The following is an 8081-nucleotide window of genomic DNA, read 5'->3' on the forward strand; positions in this document are numbered from 1 at the left end:
CATAGAAATCTTTAGCGAGAAGTCGACGAAAGTAAAATATTGAAGATAAAGAAAGTAGAAAGTGTAATGTTCCACGAGGAAGTCCGTGAAGGACATATGTCCTTGGAGTCTGAAGGTGGCACTACAAAAAAAGTGGTCAATAGGGACAGATATTTTTACGTATGTCCCTAATATATACAAAATAGGGACCATTTTCTTATATGTGTCCCTACTAAGATTACAATGGGGACGAATAAATTGTTTTAGGGACCAAATAATTGGGCGCGGAACATTGGGAAATTTGGGCAAAAAATTGGGCGCGGAACATTGGGAGAAAAATTGGCGCAAATAGATACACCCCTTTCCCTCTTTTTTTCCCTTATTTTCTCTCTCCTCTTTTCCCCACGATTTCTACTTTTCTTCTTCTCATTTCAGCTAGGGTTCCTCTAAAACACAATTTCCCTCTTTGTTCTTCATCTACAACATGATTTCCTTCTCTATTGTTCCTTTAAATCGCAGTTGTAGCCTCTGCAATTTGTTCATCTTCTTCTTTTAGGGTTTTCTTGCGGCATCAGAGGTCTGTTGGCATCTCCTCACCACCAGGTTTTGTTCTTCCTCTTCTTCTTCATCTTCTTGTAAAACAAATCAATCGATTAATACATTTATAACATGAAACCTTAATTCCTTTTTGCAGCAAAATTTTTCAATAGTTTATATTCGATTGTTCCAGGAACCAGATTTTTCCAGCAAAAGGTTTGTTGTTCTTCTTCATATTCTTCTTCTTCAAATTAAGCAATGTAGAGTTTACGACCTAAAATCAGCATTGAGAAGAATGATTTAAGGTTTGATTTAAATTATGGGTCAAAATAGTTTTTATAGATCATAATCCCTTATAGAAATATGTAATTAGTCTAAACTTTCTCGAATTGAGAACTGTTGTGAAGGTGTGAAACTGTAACAAACTTCATTCTTTATAATTTAGAACTGGTAACTGTTCTGAAAGTGTGAAATTGTCGAATACAAGTTTTGTGTTTCAGTTGTCCATGAAAGATACAATATTGGAAGCAGAAGGTTTCAATGGAAATAGGTAACCATAGTTTAGGTTTTCTATGATTTTTATGCAGCTTTTTCTGTGTTCTTCCTATTCAGACCTTAGATTTGAAACCCCCTCTTCTTATATGCTTCTTAGATTTGAGATTTTCTATAAATTGTGAGGTTTTCTCTATGTTGTTTCTATGCTTCTGTTAGTTTGATTTTTATATGCTTTTTCTACGACTAAAACTACACAAGAGGAACCCCAAATAAGGTTTACTTTCATTTATATTACTGGTTTCAAGTTCTCTTCTCTCTAAAATCATTAACAGGAACCAAAACTTAAATAATTATTCAGATTTCATAAGAACCCCTCCTGTGAACTCACTTTATCTCTTCTGAAAACCATAGTAATCACGAATACCGGCTGCAAACAGATCCACTATTTTCCATCTATATTAAGCTCATCTCTGGGAACGTTTCTTCTCAATCAAAAGGTAACGGCTTAGTTTCACTTCAGTTCCATTATTATTTTTCTAATTTTGCACTTTCTTAATCATCTACCATAAAGAATTAGATGTTTTTGGTACATTATCTTTCATTATATTATTTGCTCTTTACATGTTTGATCATTTGACTCAAAGAAACTTTTCTTTTATATGTGTTATATTTGTTGTTGTCTACTTATCCTTAACTATGTGTCGTTGTCTTGAATCTGGTCTAGTACCCTTACAAGCTTTGTAGAGATGAGGAAGGTAAGAAATCATAAAAAACAAGGTTAAGCTATCATCTATGTATTGGTTTGTCACATAACATCTGTTAGTTTAAGAACCCGACTAATCTTAGATTTTAGGGTCACACCGAACTAAGAAGAAATAACAAGCTAATTAGCACGAAAAAGTTGAAAAACATAGAGAGATTTTGTTAAGTATTCAACTAGTCCAGGATGTAGCTTAGGATAGCTTGTTAATTCATATATGTATAGTCTCTATCTTCTAACTTTTGTGTAAGATATTAAACCTTGATGTTTCGAACAAACAAAACTTGAGGTATCGTGGTAATATTACCAAGAGAGTATTCAGAAAATTGTGTATTTCATAGGCAGTTAGTTGATTATATAAAATTGTAGATTTTTTTATTTGTTTGAAATTTTCAGGTCGAATTCCTTTCGCGAATGAACTCAGATTATGGTTTTACATAGCTCGAGCCTCCATATTTTATATGTAGTTATAGGAAATTCAAGTTTTGGTGGTAAACAGGATTTTGAGGTTCAATAAATTTATTTACTTGCAACAACAGCCAATGGTCTTTATGGATCTGAAGCTACTTAGACTTATAGATAAATATTCTTTTAGCTTACGTTAAAAAATAATTGAAACTCTGCCAAATAAGTAAGCTAAATTTCAAAGTCAAACTCCATTTGTACTTGGCTTATAGCATACCCCATCATTAGTGGAGTTTTAGTAAGTTAATACTCAAACTTTATTACTTCTTGTACTGATGGAAAATTTTACATATGGATTCTTTTAGTGGCCAAACGAAAAAAAAATACAAATCCTTCGAAGCAAGTATGTGTTTCAGTGGTGCCTTCCTTGATCTCTTCTCAATGACTAAATATCCAAATCCAATGTTGTTGGACATTGTAGGGCTTTTCAGTTTAGTGCTTTCCTGATAGTTGTTTGGGCTGCTACGAGGATTGGGGGTTATGCAAGAAATGTGTGAAGCAGTTAACCTTATGTTCCGGATTTCAAACTGTAAGTAACAAAAGCTTGCTTGTATTCTTTCTTTATGTTTTTTTCTACATACCCATTCTATTATGTAAATTCTTCCATTAATAAGTCATGATTAAATTTGTTGCTGAGTTACTAATGGTTCTGTGATTGATTAAATAAAATAAATCAATCCAGTGATAAGATTAAATGGATCTTGCAGTTGAGCAGTTTTTCTGTTCCGTTTGTATTCTTGTTGTTTTTCGTATTTTATGGTTCAAGAGTTAATTTGGGTCAAATTTTGGAAAGTTAAGTAACATAATTGAGTTCTTTTACAGGGTGTCGTTTGGAAAATCGGGAAGATACGTTTAACATTTAACTTGCACCAATTTTGTGTACCATAATTGTGAGTGTTTTTCGACTTCTTTCCCTATTTCAAGTCTAGTTGTTATTGCACTGCTAGCTTCCTCATTGACTCTATAACATGACCTTTCAAATTTTGAATATCGAAAATGCTATTTTGCTTCTCTTTGACATTTGATCAATTTATACTTCCCTTGCAATCATGGATAACTCTACGACATGTCTACGGAAGGGGGTTATTGTGAAGTAGCTCTGTTTTTACTTGTAAATAAGGTTGACATCCTAGTTAAGCAAATGCGGATGACTTTCTCTATTTTTCGTTTGGACCAGAAAAAACAATTGAACCGCCAAACTTAAAATACACTTGAAGTGTCACACTAGATTCTCACTTTGTTTTTTCATCTCTTTAAAATTATCTTACTGAAATATTATAACTTGTTTCTGTATTCGTTACAAATATGAGAGTTATAATTTTCAGCTTCTTTTTTTTAGTACTAGTTATTCATAAAAGAACTGCCATGACCGATTGCCAATTCTTTTACCTTTTCAGTTTTGGTTGTCACTTGTTGTATAACTTTATTGAATATTCTAGTACTTAGTTGATATCTTTTTGTTTCGTTGCAGTTTCCAGGACATCCTTTCTATGTTAAAGGCGTCGATAAAGTTCAGTGATAGATATTCAAACGAATTGCACACTCTTGAACGTTTTTTCTATATATTTTTCCTTGGTATAATTGTCAGTGGATGTTAAATACCCAAGTTTGTAGAGGCTTTGGTCAATAGCTATAAGCGAAATATATTATCTAATTGTATGGACAAGTTATTTTGATTATCGATGTTTAAATTATTTTAGTTGTCAAATTTATGTGATCATGGACAACTTCTACCTAAAAATATTTATCTCGAAGGAAATTTGACTGCCCCAAATGGAAGCTATAGGACATTCCCATCAAACTTTTGGGGACAGATAGCAACGGTCCCAAATCCAAACAAAGAGCTAATTCTGAAAAAAAATTAGGGACAATTAATGACTGTCCCTAATAACTCTTTATTTAGGGACAGGTAAAAGTCGTCCCAAAATAATATTGGGGACAGAATCTATCCGTCGCTATATCTGCCCCAATAATATTTGGGACGCCAGTTTCTGGGACGGATAAAATCTGTCCCCAATATTCTATTGGGGACGGTTTTTACGTTTTTGGGACGATTTTTAGCCGTCCCTATTGACCACTTTTTTTGTAATGGGTATATCCTTTTGAAGGAATGTATTTCGACCAATATGGCAATGCGTATGATTTGGCTCATAGGATAATGATGACTCTATTAGAAGATCATCAATCCGGTTTAATTAGGAGTCGTGATGCTTAACTAGAAGCTGCTTACGATTGTCGGATCACTTCGGTTATCCGCGGCTAACATAGACCGGATCCTACAACGGGTTACACATGAGAATTGGTAACTAAGAACAGTGAGAATAAACTGATGGGAACATGTAAACAGGGATATGGTCCAGTCTGAAAGATAGAAAGAATCGACCTTGAAAGAGAAGACCGAAAAGGTTAAAACCCAATTTTAGGGGCAACCAGGGATTTCCTTAAGGGGAGATCCCCTGGCCGGCCACTTTCTGGGGTTGGGCCGGACAAAGCTGCTCTTGCCTGCCATATGGGAAGGGAACCCTAATTAGGGTTTTCCCATAAAAGGAGTCTAAGTTGGTTTAAACACTGACTTGTGCTTATCTTTTCTGAAAGAGACTTTTTAGGATTCCTTATTTGAGTAGGACTCTACTAAGATAATGCCTATATAAAGCTTCATTAGTAGTTCAGAAAAGGTGTGGAATTTCTCAGAGAAAATCATCTCTCTCACACATCTTAGAGAGAAGAAGATTTTAGAGAAAGTCTCTCATTCTTTCTATCAAGTCTAGAAGAAGTAGTTCTTCATCTCAACCTTCAAGAAGGTCCCAGCTGAAGCTCTTTGGTCTTCCGAATCTAGTCGGAATTTTGTTCGAGGAAAAGCGAATTCAGGTATTCTTCTTCATTCTAGTTCAATGATATGTTCATGTGTAGATCCTGAACAACCTAGTATTAATCATTAGATGATTGAGATTTCGCTACCAATACTAGTAACATGATTAGGTTATGTATTAGATACATATAAAACCCTACAGTGGCATCACGAGCCGTTTGCATGAAACTATCTTTGGCTAGAACGAATTAGATTCGATCATTAGATTGATAGATAGAATTGTTTGAATAGAGATTCAGCCAAAATTTTGATTTGTTTGAAAAGTTTTTGTACACTTTCAAACATGTATTTGAAAGTGTTTCAATACGGTATTTTAACAATTGCTCTCATTGACACTTCATCAAAAAAATCGTATATAACCCTCTTTTTCTACCGTTCATGTATATCTTTCTTATTCAGGCTAAACCCTTTTTTTTCTAAATGTTCAGCGTGCCACGAACCTTTGACCTCTAATATGGAAGATTAAACATCTTACCACTCCAACCAAAGGTTGTTGGCAAATTTAAAAATGTGGGAAGCTGAATTTGAACCCACAACATCAAGGTAACTCGTCAAGAAGACACATCGTGTCTACCACTAAACCATGCCCTAGTTTTTTTTAGGTACCAATGGGTCTCAGGATAGGCCCTGGACTCAAAGCAGACAAAGCCTCGGTTTGGGCCATCACATAATAAGGGCCACATTTTAGTAAAAAAAATTTAAAAGCTCCCCCACATCTTATTACTTGAGGCCCCCAAAAATTTTAAGACAGCTAATGAGTTACATTTTAAAATACCATTCCAGTCCACTTTTTTAAAAACTTAGACCCTACTTCCCAGGCTGCCCCATTCGTAAAATCTTTTTCCGTATCTTTCCATTTCTTCCCAGATCTCTAACTACAACCCACCACCGTCCAATACAACAACAGTCAACCGTGCAAGACTCCAAACTCCACTCCACCACGAGTCACTACTTCATTTTTCAAATTTCCAATTTCAACAAGGCAACCGCCATCCCGCCAACCAATTTGGTATTTTGGACTAGATCACCAAGCGATCGAGGTAATCTTCACTCTCTCCCTCTCTAACTAAATAACTAACCATCATAGATTTCTTCATCATTTGGATTAATGTATTATTGAATTTCTCTAATCGTTAGGTTTTGTGGTATCTCTTAGTTTTAGCTTCTTAGATTTCTAAATCATTAGTATTACAAAATTTTTCTTATTATTCTTGCAATTATCATGTGATTAAATTTTTTTAATTGATTTTTAGAGATAGCTGGAGACTTAGTTATGCCCTAATAAAGTTCGAAAACAAGTATGTGGGTCTGAAGAGAGAAAAAAGAAGAGAAGAACTAGTTTAATACCGGCTCGATCATAGAGAGATGGGTTTCAAAGAAAGAAGATTACTACTTAGTTAGATATAGAAGAACCAATCGAATGCTACTCGGTAACTCATTTGTATCCTTTTGTTAAAAAGTATGACTATTTGTCTTGCTCTTCCATTAGCAGTGTCGCCGTGCTTTATATTTTCATACCTTCCAAGCGGTCGAATTGAATGCTCTCGGTAGATTTATTAGACACAATCTAGATAAACAATAAAAGTACGGAAGACGGTACCACAAATGATAATATCATGAAAGGTCATAGTGTAGATGACATTGGGAGAGATAATATAAGCCAACCTTTTCACATCCCAAGTCGGTACTTATAAATTTTTCTCATATAATTCAGGTAAGAGTTCACTCTAGCATAACTTGGCGGAAGGAATTTGGTCGTTATGAAACTAGCTAACTTAATCTAAGTGTAGCTAGGTTATAATTTTATTTATTGGGGTAGTAGTTGTTTTGTTTATTGGTAGCATGTTGCTGTTGAGAATTGAAATTGTTTTGAGACGGTTGACTGGTTTTAATAACAAGGGTAGAGAATGGTTCAGCAGATGCTTTAGTCGCATTTCTTGATTAAGAAGAAGAGGAAATAGTTGAGTGAAGGTAGGTAATGTCTCTCTTGTTTTTATTTTAGTTACAAATTGATTGTAGCTTGGACCTAAACCACGAAGTGTGTTTTGTACAATCACAACATCAGAGAAGGGAATGGTCTAATTTTCCGAGGAATCAGAAATTGATTTCAGTTTTGCCAAGTAGTTGGACAGATTTTTAATTGAATGGCCTGAAGTTGATATCTAAATTGGTGAGTCCGAGCAGTGATTTGTGACGAAAAAGATGATTTGAGGTAGTTATAGAGATCACGAGAGGTGGTGAAAATTGGGATTTGAGACAAGACGGAGGCTAAAAGTGTGGCTTGAAGGAAAGTTCATAGCGTTTGATCAAATCGATCCCGAAAATTTATATTTGGAGTTTGTTCATTAGTATCATCAGCAATGATATGAGAAGGAGGATGAAAGTTTGAATCGACATACTTGAAAAGGCTTAGGGTACTTAGAAATGGTAGCATTTGTTTCTTCTATACAAAATAAATTTCTGATTTGAGTTTGACTGAGATGAATTGAATAAGAAAATTTAGAGTTGGAAGGTGTACGTATATTATTTTGATTTACATGATAATTGAATAACAACAGTAAGATATTTAGTTGATTTTTGAATTTCTCAATCAATTCAAACTTCTAAATCATCCGAGTGACTATATTTGAATTTCAAACTCCAGTATGGCTTGGTCTTGGGTATATCTCTTAACAGAGTGGTGGGTGCCCTAGTTAATAAACGAATAGTATACTCAATCCACCTCGTGGGACTCCCACTTGAACCGCATGTGAGAGAAATCTTTGTTTCTCTCCTTCTCACATGTAGTCACGTGGAGAGAGAAACAAGGGTTTTTCTCACATGCGATTCAAGTGGGAGTCCAACGAGGTGAGTTGTGTAGCCTTGTTGGTTAATAAATGCACATATTTACACACCCCTTGTAATTCCTGATAGTGCATTTCAGGACCCTAGTTCTTACGACAAACAACTTCCTATGAAATATTATTAGTCGCATCC

At 34.8% G+C, this 8081-nt stretch overlaps 1 long non-coding RNA gene across 1 annotated transcript; it reads left to right on the forward strand.

The window, feature by feature from the left end:
* The first annotated feature begins 257 nt into the window (after nt 1-257).
* Nucleotides 258-3944, forward strand: LOC147563922 (uncharacterized). Its single transcript, XR_015236733.1, has 6 exons — nt 258-582; nt 674-732; nt 1423-1508; nt 2658-2765; nt 3059-3126; nt 3715-3944. It is a non-coding gene; the product is annotated as an uncharacterized LOC147563922 (long non-coding RNA).
* Nucleotides 3945-8081: the final 4137 nt, after the last annotated feature.

This window comes from Eschscholzia californica, unplaced genomic scaffold (genome assembly GCF_041429995.1).
Source record: "Eschscholzia californica isolate CP2 unplaced genomic scaffold, dmEscCali1.0.p SCAF_1, whole genome shotgun sequence".
In the NCBI taxonomy this organism is placed as follows: Eukaryota; Viridiplantae; Streptophyta; class Magnoliopsida; order Ranunculales; family Papaveraceae; genus Eschscholzia; species Eschscholzia californica.